The sequence below is a fragment of the Musca domestica genome, unplaced genomic scaffold (genome assembly GCF_030504385.1).
Source record: "Musca domestica strain aabys unplaced genomic scaffold, Musca_domestica.polishedcontigs.V.1.1 22, whole genome shotgun sequence".
In the NCBI taxonomy this organism is placed as follows: domain Eukaryota; kingdom Metazoa; phylum Arthropoda; class Insecta; order Diptera; family Muscidae; genus Musca; species Musca domestica.
In genome coordinates, this window is record NW_026712262.1 from 7,005,823 (window position 1) to 7,020,233 (window position 14,411).

The 14,411-nt window shown below is 35.1% G+C and overlaps 1 protein-coding gene across 9 annotated transcripts in view; it reads right to left on the minus strand.

Moving 5' to 3' along the window:
- LOC101888725 (uncharacterized) overlaps positions 1–14,411 on the minus strand; it is a 289,691-nt gene that overhangs the window by 85,888 nt on the left and 189,392 nt on the right. For 6 of the 9 annotated variants that reach the window (XM_059123019.1, XM_059123015.1, XM_059123018.1 and 3 more), the window contains one exon: positions 3,165–3,322. The exons of the other annotated variants lie outside the window; for them this stretch is intronic. The gene's annotated coding sequence lies outside the window, so the exon portion shown is untranslated. The remainder of the gene's footprint in view (positions 1–3,164; positions 3,323–14,411) is intronic. 9 annotated transcript variants of the gene reach the window in all.

Here is a 14,411-nt window from a genome sequence, read left to right on the forward strand (position 1 = left end):
CGATGTATTTTTACAAACGACGGGTGGTATTTCTATTCCAATTGGGATAGAGGGAAAAAAAATCCATAAGTTTTATGGGATATTAAGATGGGATATATCGGTACACGCTGAAGTATTGGATTCCCATAGCGAAATCAAGCGATTTTAGGATGTTGACCATATTCTCCAAGAGAAATAAGATATAATTGGTACCTTGGGTTCCCATTTTGATGGGGCGCTACCTTTCTTTTGTTTTTTTGCGATGAAATCCGAGAATGATATATTGCAGCCATATTCAAATCTCATCTAAGAGGTATTATTTAAAACGTATTAATGTTTCGTAGAAAACATAGCTGACATTGCTGAGCTCTATAGCTATATGAGAACCGATTTTCAGAATTCGGATTATGAGCAAAACTCATCTCATCTTATTACGGAGCTCAGAGACAATTGCCCCAATTCGAGCATGAGTGAAACTCTCTCAAATTCGAGCGGGAGTACCTCTGCGAATAAAAAGATATTGAGAATATTAAATTGGCTATACCATTTGAAGAAGAGAGTATGAGCTTTGCTCGTAATCGATTTATCGAACTCACTCTGTTAGGTTATTTAATATCCCAGTTTTATATGTTGGTAGGGACATTTTTTCAATCTACAAAAACGAATAAAAATAGACTAAACGAAGTAGTAAAATTAAGATTCGCACCACCCTTTTTATCCCCAGTTTAAGGCATTTCAGGTGTAAAATTCAGTTACAATCTTTAAAATGCAAGAGCAAATCTTAGATTTAACACTACCGCTACATAGGACTATGCCAAAGGATATATTAATACATCCCACCATGAACTTCGGACAAAAGATAACGTTATGAACACAAAGAGACTTTGTGTGACTATATATGCACTTAAGCGTTCTTCATAACCATTTTTTTAATCTTCAAAAACGAATAATATGCTCACCCGTCTCGCATATGATAGTGTGCTTGCTTTTGTTGTTTTTTTTTTTCGATGTTTTTCTCTAAACTTTTTCCAAGCTCCGTCTGACAATATATTACATTTTTGGTGCTCGTTAAACGTAAGTACGAGGAAGTTGTATATTGGATCTATACCCGAATTGAAACCGATTGCAGAAAATTTTGGTTTCGGATATGACTCTGGAATCCCGGATACGAAAAAGATTGTGTTGAAGTTGCATTTTACAACTGTATTGGAATTTTGGATTGTTAAAAATTATAAGTGTTAAAATTATTCAATGGTTTTCTGATAATGTTTAAATAAATAAATTAAAATAATTAATTTATAAGTATTTAAGACATGACACTTAAGTTCGCCAGCTTAAATTATTGCTAACGAACTTCACACCTTGACTATATTAATAAATGCCAGAAATTTCAAGTTTTGATTTTTCCAAGAAAAAATTCCTTTTGGAAATATATTTATAAAACATTTCCCGTCTCTCAATTCCCAGAAAAGTAAAACATCGAAGAACTAGAGCAAAATATTTTTATCGCCGAAAAGCTTCACATATATTTGTTGTAAATAGATATAGTTACATTTGTTTATACATCTTGCGAAGGAAAGTAAAAGTCATGGCAAAAGTTTTAAGGAACAATAAAAAAATATGTATATGTATGTATGTGGAGGAAACGCTTAGGCTGAGCATTGACCTGTCTTGCCATTGAATTTTAAAAGATATATGTCCAAATCCAATTTCCGTAATCATAATTTTGTTGGAAATAATTCAATTTGAAATGCTTTTTATGGAATTGCATAATACGACACCTCTCATGTCAACAGACACTGAGCTGAAATTGTTTTCCCATATTTAGATCTGGTGAAGGACAACTGATGGTAAGTTTAGGGCAATGAGAATTAAAATTATAAATTATAAATTAAAAATTTTAGAATTTTATATTAAATGGGCATGTATAACCAGTAAAGAAAGTCTTAAAGTTGGGCGGGGCTGACTTTATGATACCCTATACCACTTTGCTAATTTAGTAGAGCTCCACATAACAATTAAAAGTTTTTATGGGAGAATTCAATCATACACGCTATGATTATAATTATAATTAAAAGTTCAAAGGACTAAATATGGCGAAGCATTTGTATCTTTTAAATTCGGACTTGTATTGCCCAGATACCGATCTTGATAAAATTTGGCAAATATATTTCTGAGCTGTATTTCCTATATTTTCCTGAATACCGTTGTTACGGAGTGCATATTACGGCTGTGGGTAACAAATCGGATGAACAATATATATGGAAGCTATAGCTTTATCTGAACTAAATTTGACATACTAGCTTCTACACTCAATTCGGTCGTAAGTGCCAAATTTCATCCCATTTTCATATTAGATGTCTGGTGCGCAATAAAAGGTAAATCGGACGAAGTAATATATGGGAAATATATCCAAATCCGAACCGATCTCGATCAAATTTGGCATACTTATTTTCAGGCCTAATTTGGTTGTATGTGCAAAATTCCATACTATTCGGGCTGATATTAAACGTTTGGTGCACAATAAAAGGCAAATCGGACTAAGATATATATGGGAGCTATATCTAATTTTTTACCGATATCCAATTTCAATAGGGTTCGTCCTTGGGCCAAACAAATGATTTGTGCAAAATTTCATCTGGATAGGGCAATAAATGCGAACTGTACTTTGTTCACAAAAATGCATGGACAGAGGACGGACGGACAGACGGACGGACGGACATGCATAAATCGACTCAGAATGTGATTCTATGCAGATCATCAAAATGAACTATGGGTCTATCTTGTTTCCTTCTCCATTTACAAACAAATGCACAAATACATAATACCTTGACCACTATGTGGTGTAGGGTATAAAAATGTGGATATGAATTTATGCACATCACTGTGATTAAAAAGGCAGAATAAAATCCGACCTTGTCTTATTTGCTACGTTTATTGTTTGTTCCTATTAAAGGCTTTTTGTAATGAATATCAACCATCAAAAATAGTTCCTGGAAACTCAACAAAGTAACGATGGCAAATAATTAATTAAATTCTACTTTACACTTTGGCGCGAAAACTTGCTAATGTAAGAGAAGATAACTTAAATAAAATGTGTAAAATGCGTTTCCGGCTAATTTAACACCAAATAAGAAAAAAAGTTCCAGAGAAAACTGGGTGTATTATAAAACTTTATTACTTACATTCAATTAAACACATTATTTTCGCCAAGAAGAGGGAGAGAAAAAAACACCAAACCGATATGAAGAACTTGTCTGGAACACTGCTGCGGGAGTAATTGTTCAAATCCCGTAACGTTACATCGACTTGTTGTTAAAATGCCTGGAAATGTCTGTAATAACTGTAAAAGATAAAAGCAAAACACGAAGAAGAATGCAATTAGTATCTTTCGTTTGTTTTTTCTATGCCTCAAAAGAAATATCAGTAGGAGTCACTGGAATGACGAAAAAAAAAAAAATAAAATGAAAGACAGACAGACCAATAAAGGCCAATATCTTGGAAAGTGATTAAAGCGAATGAAAATGAAAGCTATGTAAGTCGATATAACATGAATTGAGAATTAATGGGAATTAGAATATGATGGCCTAATAAACGACCGGGCAATTATCAACTACCCAAAGTTTATAATTTGCAAATCCAATGAGAGTAGTCTTTAACTCACTCTTCAACCCCTTTGAAACAAAACTTAAAAAAGTATATTTAGGGCGTTTTCCAGCTAACTGTTCACAATAAGTGTACATGACAATTTTCTCCACGTGTTTCTCCCACTGGAACATTTCTTTAAAGGAACTCACATAGAAGAGATATTGAATTTTGTTATTCCAGCCCGTACCTTTTCGTGGAGAGAACATTGTATCTTGTATATCAGGGTTAAATATCTTGTATATATAGGCATTAGTGAAAATGGACCAATTAGTTCTAAAAATAGGAACAGATCGTCTCAGCATTTTATTCTGATTATTTCAAATAGACTTCAAAAAAAAAAAAAAAACAAAAAATGGATATACCCTCCACCCTGTGCATCCCTAATTAATAGCATTTCGGCTGTGAATGGAGGATGGATGCAAGAAGAGCATATCTTAAATTGAGCACTACCGCTATATATCAAGGTGGGTGGCAAGGTGGGTCAATACAACCCACTTCGAACTTGGAACAAAAGATAAAGCGATAAACACAGTCAAACAGACTATATGCGCGATATAACGATATCCTCTTATAGTGTAAAGTTCATAGACAGATTTTTTGAAAAATACGGGATATATATCCTTGATACGAGTGCAGAGGTTATATATTAGCCGTGAAAAGACATTTGTAGCTGATTTAGGTATCGAATAGTGAACAAATTTATGTGAAACTAATGTCGTGTTCGAAGATGGGAAGGAGTGGACCTGTCCTTCCGGTAACTCTTTATGAAAGAATTAAAATGTCAAATCTGTCGTAAAAAACTAACGGAGTACCTGATTTACATAAATTTTGCACATCATGTAATGTCTGTATCAGGTTTATAAAAATATTAAAATGGACAATACCCATGGACCCTTTGTGCAACCCTACCCGATAATTTTAAATTAAACGCGCAATAATTTACAGATTTACAATTCCCTCACAACATTTATAACCAGTAAGGAAAAGAAACAAGTAAAAAAGATGTATGTTCGGCAGAGCCCGCTACCGAATTAGGGTCTACACGACGAAATGGACCTGCATAGGAAACTTTTGTCATAAACCATTACAATATTCAAATGCGAATCTTAAAAAAATCGGTGAATAATGTAGGTAAAATCATCAAAATACCAAATATCGGGAGGTACTGTTATATGTGGGGCTATACGAAGACGTGGACCTGCAGAGACAATTTTCAGTCTTAGGTTGTAGTATCCATTACGAACTTCAAAGACAAAATTTGAAACAATTCCGGTGAATAATGTCGCTAAAACCATCAAAATACCGAATATCAGGAGGTACCGTTATATGGGGGCTATACGAAGACGTGGACCTGCACAGACAATTTTCTGTCTTAGACTGTAGTATCCATTACGAACTTCAAATAACAAATTTGAAGAACTTCTGGTGAAAAATGTCCCTAAAATCATCAAAATACCGAATATCGGGAGGTACAGTTATATGGGGATATTCTCCTTCTCATTTCTAACTAAAAATTGGTTGAAACATGTATATGTGCGGACTATATCGGAATCGATCGATGAAGCATGGCAGACATTTTTCTAGTCAGAATATAGCTATAAATCAAATATTCGTTTCATGATTGGGCCATTATTTATATCAAAGTAGATTGAAATATGAATGGGACCCATATCTAACTCTGATCCAACTTTCATCAAAATTTATAAAATTTTCTTCTAGACTGAGTTTGGTCATTTCTTCCAAAATGCATTTTATTTGGTTAGATATTACGCATTTGGTTCATGGGTCAATCAAATGAAAAAAGTTTAGTCTCAAACGGATAGATAGACATATATAAATCGACACAGAATGTTATTTTTTGGAGATAACTAAATGGAACTAGGAGAAATAGATGCAAATGCATAAACACATAATATCCTGTACCACAGTGCGGTGTAGGGTAAAAACTGTTGAATCATCACAGAGATATAGCTCTATTTGCTCACACAATATTGCATGACCATCAACAAATTCATCACGCCATAACTGGGACACTTGGCCTATGCTAAGATTTGGCTTTTTGGGTTTGAAGGTAATCACCAAGGAATATCATCTAAGGACACGGAGCTCCAAATCGTTGAACAGTGATATTCAGTATTTTAGGTTTTCATAAACATTTTTTAAATGTATATGATCGGCTAAACGATTTGATTAATCGTCGTTGAGATATACGTCATTCTTAAAGTATTCCAGAAATTGTTGTCCGATTTCCTTCCGTTATCTGTTCTAATTTTCGAAAAATTACAAGAAAACACTGAATTTTCGAGTTTATTTGTAATTAAATAAATATTTAAATACTTTAAAAATTTATTTTCGGTCTACACATACACATGACTGAAAGTGGTATTGTATTATTCACAAATGTTTTCCGTTAGTTCTAAGAAATTCGAGATGAAGACCTTAAAATGTATTCTTCTCAATTTAGGCGCGTGGAGCACTTAAGTATGAAACCGACGAAAGGTCAATTGTTGTTCTTTTTCTAAAATTTTGACCGATTTTCTTGACCCATACTAATGCAACTAAAGTTACTCAACTTATGCACTAACAATTGCATTCATGAATTGAAAATTGCAACTTAAATTGTACAAATTTTGATTTTGATATTTTAAAAAATATATATTTCGAGTAAGGGGATGACCACCATCCCCATAAGCTAACCACTCCAAATTTATGGTAATTTTTCATAACGCTATTGTTATCAATATTTTTATTCTTGCCATTATCATGTTTCTACAAAGCCATATATTTTCCCAAAGCAAATTCATAAATTGTATGTTTGCCTTTATTTTGAAAAATAATAAAAAAAACGAAAATACAATAGCAACAACAACATGAAGGAGAGCTGCTACCAAAAATTGCTAAATTGTTTTGTACAAATTGTTGGCACATGCCAAATAACAAATCATTTGCTCTATATTGTTTTTGTTGTTGTTACAGTCAAAAATTCACAAGTTAATTAAATTCACACGTTTGTGTGCGCATTTGTAACATATGTATGTGTATTTGTATTTTTATGTGTATATGTGTGGTTGCCACAATGCCTCTGCAGCATTGCCATCATCATCATCATCAACGTCGTCGTCGTCCTCGTCATTATTGTGAAATTGTAACATTGTTAAAGTGGCAAATAACAACATTCGGATATGTTTGAAACTAAAAATTGCCCGGTAAACCAAAAATGGTAAAAATATAGCAGAGCATATTGTTTATGCTCTTTGTGCCGATGATGGGGCGGTGGTGACGGCGGCGGTGGCGGCAGATTGCACAATGAAATTCCAATGGAATTTTAATTAGCATATGAACCTTTTGAATGTGCGGCCAGAGTTAATGGCTTAAACAAATAACGCGCCGTCAGGGTGTGCAAATCAACAAATGAATGTGCGGAATACTGGCCGGAGGTGACGGAACGATTTCGCACAAAACATCAATGAGGTTTAAAGGCAACTGCAAATACTTTTCTGCCATGAATGAGTTTGTGTGCACGACCGAACGCCTGGATGGATACATGTATGTATTTTGTAGGTCTCAACGTGAACATACAGAATCAACAATAACAAAATATGCACATAAATGGAAACTAACACCAAAATCCTGCGAGACGAATACCATTCATTCGCCACTCAGGCACAGTTCAATTCATTCAGACTTCGTGCCTTTCGTACAATCGCACGCTCGCGGTGGATTCATTGTAAATACAAAGCAATTAGTCGTATACATCACTTATTGGAATAGTTTTCGTTTTTTTTTTTGCAATGGGCATGCAATCGTGTGTACACGGATGTGTGGATGTGTGGGTACGTTCATACAAACGTACATCTGTACGTGCAATTCACATGTCTGCAAGTGCAAAATGCCAGAACCTGCCAGAATATTTCTAAAGTAAGTTAACCACTGGAGTGTGAGTGAGTTGTTGACAGGACTACTTGACGGAAAGGAAAGCTCAGCAATGGAAAACTTTACCACAATACAACAGACCGAACGTTTGTATGTGGCATTTGACATGTTCAGTGATCGTGTTTAGTTTTGTAAAATGTTAGAAACGTCTTTGGCAAAGGAAAAATATTTAGGCGAATATAGCTCAGATTGATTGCAGGAAATATGTAAAGCTGTATATAATTAACTTTCAAACATTACTTGTTTTTGAGAAAATGAATAAATATTGAATAGAAATCATGAAATTGAGTAATACCCAATAGGAATATCGGCGGCTGCACCATCCGGATAGTAATTGATCGGGTTTGTCGGGGCAGCGCTCGTACTTCAGCTGGGAGGGAGATGGTCTTCTAGCACAGTATTTACTCTATATCCTTCATTGACTTCTGAGACCGCATTAGAGTGAATACTATTTAGTCCCGCTTGATAGGCCTGTTGATCTAGAGGCTCTCTCTTATACCTGTGCACTTCTCTTTCTAGATCAGGTTTTTCGATTTAAAGGTTTACATGTTCGACACGCTTAATTTGTATAATTTATATATAAATATTTTTAATAAAGGCCGTTTGTCTGGAAGGAACCGGAAGTGACCCGATATATATCATATTCACTTTAACTATATTATGAAGAGAAATATTGAGATATGTGGAGTTTGATTCACTGGTAATTTCACTTTTTATGAAAATTATTGTTGAAAAGTTTGATCTTTTGTGATAGATATTCGATGTGGACCTATATTTCGAACCAGACCTAAGCGTTATACGATGTACGAGAATGTGAACCAATGTGTACCACCTTAATACCATATCTTATAAAAGTAGAATACTTATGTATGCAAATATTGGAGACAACCGGAAACTTATTTCAAAAATTTTGAGAGTAATTATTAAAGAATAATTGTAATTATTAAAAAATAAAATATTGGTCTATTGGTGAGGAAGGAGGATTAAACCGATATATCCCGTTTTAAATTCATAATCTAGGGTGATTTTTTTTTAAACTCTCTGAAAAGTCTGAATATTTCCGAGATTGTGGATTCCAACAAGCAAAAAGACCACGACGTATAAAGTTCTGACCAAAATTCTTTACATGAAGATCAGAATTTGTTTCGAACATTTCGAACTTTTGTTAGGACGCAGATGAAGTGGACCGTCTTCGAATTAGATTACGATGAGCAATGCATGCACTACCTAAAAAAAGCGCTAAAAACCTCAGAGAAGTAACCATTTCAGAGGAGGCTGTACCCTCACTGCCCCCATTGCGTACGTCCAGGAAGGAGGAAAAGCACTGGATAAGGTGTCTTATTAGGCTTAGAAAACAAGAGGTCTTTGTACATAATAATAAACCAAAATTTCTTACACGTATAAAATATTTTTGCCTTGACCTTAAGGGATCCCATGAAGCTTGAGTTCTGAATTGTTAGACACTCTGCGGAAAAGGTGTGTGAGATCTGACTAGAATCTGAGTCGATGTTTTTTTTAATCCAATTAGAAAACAGTTCATTTGTTTGGCTCACCTTTTCGAAATTTCTTAAAATCAGTTCAGATTTGGAAATATAGTAGTTTCCGGATTTAAAGAACCATCGGATTAACGAAATTTACATTGAGTACCGTATATAACATTTTTACTCGATATTACGAACAAAAACCAAAATCAGGGTAGCCTACCGAATGAGAGAGTGTGAAATGAGCGAGGACATTTGTGCCACAGTTAAAATCTATAAAAAAGAACAAATAAAAAAGCAGGGCTAACTTTTAATACCCTTCACCATTTGAAGGAACTTGAAAATTTTCCATATTAATCCGTCAAAAATTACCGCTCAAAGAAAACCCTTTATATGGGGGTTATACGATGACATGGTCCTGCATATACAATTTTTGTCATACGAACTTTACGAAATACGCAATTTGAAACAATTGCGGAAAAATGTCTCTAATGTCATTAAAATACCAAATATAGGGGGTGCCGTTATATGCTGTTATATATGTGGGCTATATGAAAAAGTAGACCTACATAGACAATTTTCCGTCATAGGTTTTAGTACCCATTACGAGCATCAAATACGAAATTTGAAACGATTCCGGTGAACAATGTTCATAAAATCATCAAAATGCCGAATATCAGGAGGCATCATTACATGGGGGCTATACGAAAATGTGGACCTGCATACGCAATTTTTGTTATAGGATGTACTACCTAATACGAACTTTAATTACGAAATTTGAAACAATTCCGGTGAAAATGTCGATATAATCATCCAAATAACGAATATCGGGGGAACCGTTGTATGGGGCTATACGAAATCATGGACCTATATAGACAATTCTCTTCCATGGGGTAAAGTAATCAGAAGGAACTCCTTGTGTGGATTGTCAGACAATTCCATTGCGAACTTTGGAGTTAATTATGTAAATACCGAATACCGGGAGGTACCATTACAACGGGGATATAGGATATCGTAGACCTTATAGACAATTCTCTTTTTTAGGGGGTAGAGTACTAACAAAAACTCCAATTCCATTGAAAAATGTGTCTAAACTTATCAAAATACTGAATATCGGGGGTACCGTTATATGGGGGCTATACGACATTGTGCACCAATATAGCCAATATTCGAACTTGACTTGCTTGCGGACAAAAGACTGATCTGAGCAAAATGTTAGCTTCCTATTACAATTATGGACCGATTAATTTAATAATTCACAAAATATGTGGAAATGTATACAAGTTTACAAGAATTATAGCAGTCATTGCCTCTTAGGCCACTTAAATCGTATGTACACCATTGTCATCTTTGTATCTGGCATATTTCAAATGCAGTTCTTAAAAGATTGAAGCATAAAAATCCACTTGTCAACCAGCCACCGCATGACAAACACCCCGGTTTACTGTACCTTGGCCGTGATGGGGCACAAACGTCGTGTGTCGCACACGCTTTGCTTTTCGTGCTGATGCACATCTTAGCCCTTGTTTGTAGTTGTTCGTGCGGAATTTATGCAAACGTTAACAAAAACAATGTTAATTTCTATTAATGGCCACTTTGAGTAGCTTGCTAGCTAGCTAGCTTGCCAGCTTGTTACTAAGAATGAGGCGAGGAGAATACCAAACCAACTTTGACTTGTTCTTTGTCTGTCAGGGTTGTCAAATATTTTCCATTTTAACAAATGAATGCAGCAGCATTCAAGGCGAATGCATAACAAACAAGCATGTTGTAGTTGCATGTTCTTCTTCTTCTTCATTTTTGGTGCTGTTTTTTGTTGGTGTTCTAATGATGACAAGTTCACATGAACCTTGGTGACAATATTGTGTTGTAGTGGCAGTGCCGGCATAGGCCAACACTTTGCTGTCGTTTTGGTATTTGTTTTGGGGACTTAAATGAATGGACCGCCAAACAGACAGAATACCGGGCAGACAGAGTGGCAGGGGTGTTCGTTGACTTTGTGTCAGGTATTTCTCCTTTTGTTGTTGTTGCTGGTGTTTTAGCGTCACATTTTGTCAATGACAGACGAAACATGGAATTCTCATGTTACTTTTGCTCTCCATTTTCGACTGATTTAAAACGGCATTCAACATTAATGGCTGTCAGCATTGTCGGCAGTGCTTGTTGGTAGCAACAACGAACTAGTAGGACGGCCCTTTCGAGGGAGTGGGGGATCTTGTGTACATACAGTGGTTGAATGATTATTTCAAACTGAATCCAAATATAAATTGAAGTCTGAAGGAAAGAGATGGTGTGTGGTAATCCTTTAACTGGGAAGGACAAGGCTCGGAAGTAGGGAAGTTTTATAACGTAATGTTCAAGAAAAATTATAATTTTTTATATTTCCAAAGGGGTATAGTTTGTTTCAAGAGAAGTCCATATAAGTATATAGATGAGAAAGATATAACCTTTTAATAATGTGATGTCGAGGCAGAGACTAAATTGTGCAATTAACTAATATAATTATACCATTTAAATGTATGTGTCAAATATGAACATTTATGAGGAAATATGGTATTTTGCCACTTCAAATTGAGTGCTAAACAAGTTAAAATTTTTAGAATGCAGAACATAGGGAGTTACCGTTATATTGGGGTCCATATGAAAACGCGAATGTACATAGGCCATTATAGTATTCAAGTACGAAAATTGAAACAATTCCGGTGAATGATGTCGCAAAACACCAAAACAATTTTCTGTCATAGACTGTAGTACCCATAAGGAACTTCAAATACGAAATATTAAACAATTGCGGTGAATAATGTAGCTAAAATCGTCAAGATACCGAATATGGGTAGGTGCCGATGTATGGGGGCTATACGAACACCTGGACCTGCATAGGCAATTTTCCGTCACATACTGTAGTATTCGTTACGGGCTGCATGTACGAAATTTCAAACAATTCCGATGAATAATATCCCAAAAATCATCAAAATACCGAATATAGGGAGGTACAGTTATATGGGGCTATACCTAATCGTGGACCTATATAGCTCATTTTAAATACCAAAAGTCCTGCAGAACAAACACACATCTGAGTAAAATAAAACTAATACATTTCGTTCGGAAGCTAGATTGATTTCCATAGACGGACGGACGGACATCACTAAATCGACATAGAATTTTATGCTGTCCAAGGATATATCTACCAAGTTCAAAAAGGAAGCCACCTGTACTGGTTGGGTAAATACCGATACGGGAGTTAGATGTGCAGATGAAGAGGTGCAGCGTGTAATGTGAGCCTATGCCACACGCTGGGTAGTTGTTCTGTGCACTACGGTCAATTTGAGCTCAATGTACCTTCCTGAACGGCTTTCGTTATTCAGCTGGAATAGAAGGCGGATTATCTGCGAGTACTATTGTGACTCCATCAGAGTGAATACTACTTAGTCCTGTTGGTTGGCCTGTTGATCTAGAGACTCTATCTTATATTTCTAGGCCTCTCTCTTTAGATCATGAATCCGTTTGCAACACCTCGAAATATTCTTCGGAGATCCTTACAAGTATATATATTCCTGATAGACATAAAGTTATCAGATGATTTAAGAGTGTCCGTCTGTTTAAATCTCGATAGAGTTCGCATTAATTAATCTAGTATTCCTGATCAGAATAACAATTAAAAGACGAGTTGACGGTGTCTGTCTGTCTGCCTGTTGAAATCTCGATAGACTAAGCATTATTTAATCTAGAGCTTTGAAATTTAGCTCAAAGGTTTATATTGCATGCATGGTCCAAGTTTACGTCCCCTATATATAATGGTACCTCCTGATTTTCGGTATTTTGAAGGTTTCTGCCACAATTTCCAACAAAATTAGTTGAAACTTGACATTTGGTGTCTGTTCTCTTCCTACGAAAAATGTTCGATCCAGGCCCTCCAATTGGTATAGCCCCCATATAACGGTACCTCCCGAATTTCGGTGTTTTTGAGGTTCCTTCCACTAGATCCAACAAAATCAGCTGAAATTTGACATTTGGGATTCTTGAAAGGAAACTGTGTTTAAATTTATCATTGTATAAAAAAATCACTTTCAGCCAAGTAGTAGACTTTTTGTAAGTACATTGTGTGTAGTATATGAGCATGTTAACATGATGCTTGAAGAAAATCAGGAGGTTCAAAGATCTACGTCTTGAATAAATATTACGATATTCAAAGTATCACCTAAATCGGGTCATTTCGACGAGAGCTATGAACTTTTTTAAATTTTAGATCTTTTAGGGTAAGATACTAGAAGGAGTGGATGAATATTCTTCATCTTCGAATAATACAATATACCTGTCAAAATTAATATCGCGTGATTTACTCTAGAAAGACTTTTTCAGTTTTATAAGTATATTTCTGACTTTGGCATTGAGTCGAAGGCAACTGGCTTAGTTTTTGGTTCGAGTTTAAATATCATCTTGGCTATTTCTCTTTTTTTTTACTTTTCCCATGGTTACATCGAAATTTTGTAACATTCAGCGTTGTTCCTTGCAATGGGAGACTGAGTCACCACTGTCCTCTATTTCAATTTAAATTTTTGTATGCAATTTTTTTTCTAATCCGTTTCTGTGCTTAATTGTTTCCAAAGGTATGTTGCACCCCTTTTGTTGTCGCAATGTTTTCATAAACAAAATCACATTTAACGAAGTGTTAAATTTTTTGTGAAAAAGCAAGAACAAAAAACCAGAACGCTAACAAAATGTCGCAGTGAAGGTGTACGGCTGTCATTGTAATTTGTTGTAAACGTTTTATTTTAGCACTGTTTCCTTTTTTTCTGTACTGCTCCAACCATGAATAATTGCAAGTTTTTGCTGGCTGTTATTTACCAACTCAAATATGCGAACACGAACATTCAAGGATAGACACCGAACAAGTCCTTCGACAGTAGAATGCAGAACCCTTAGACCATTGTAATGAAGGTTTTCCCTCAATGTTTGCTAAAATTAAATTGTTAAATATTTGTTGAGTTATTAGCAGCAAAGGTTAGAACAACAAATATTGTCCCATGACGAAATAGGCACTAGATTGGATTGGGTCAAAGTACAGTTGGAAGATGGCATTTCTATGGATTCTGTCTGCGGGTGATTCGGTTCAATTTTTAAACATTCTCAATTTCTTTTCATACAATTTCAACGTAAATAAGCCTACTTATAAATTTATGACTTTCAAATAAATTAAAAACAAAATTGAATTGATAACCACAAAGATGCCGACAGATGTCTGCAATGGACATTGACATTGGGATATATATCTTGTGTCATTCTATGTGATGAATCTCAACAAGCAATTGCCATTTACAATTATGTTCAGTACAAAAATGTCCTTTGAAATGTTGAGTTTGATAAATTGTATCT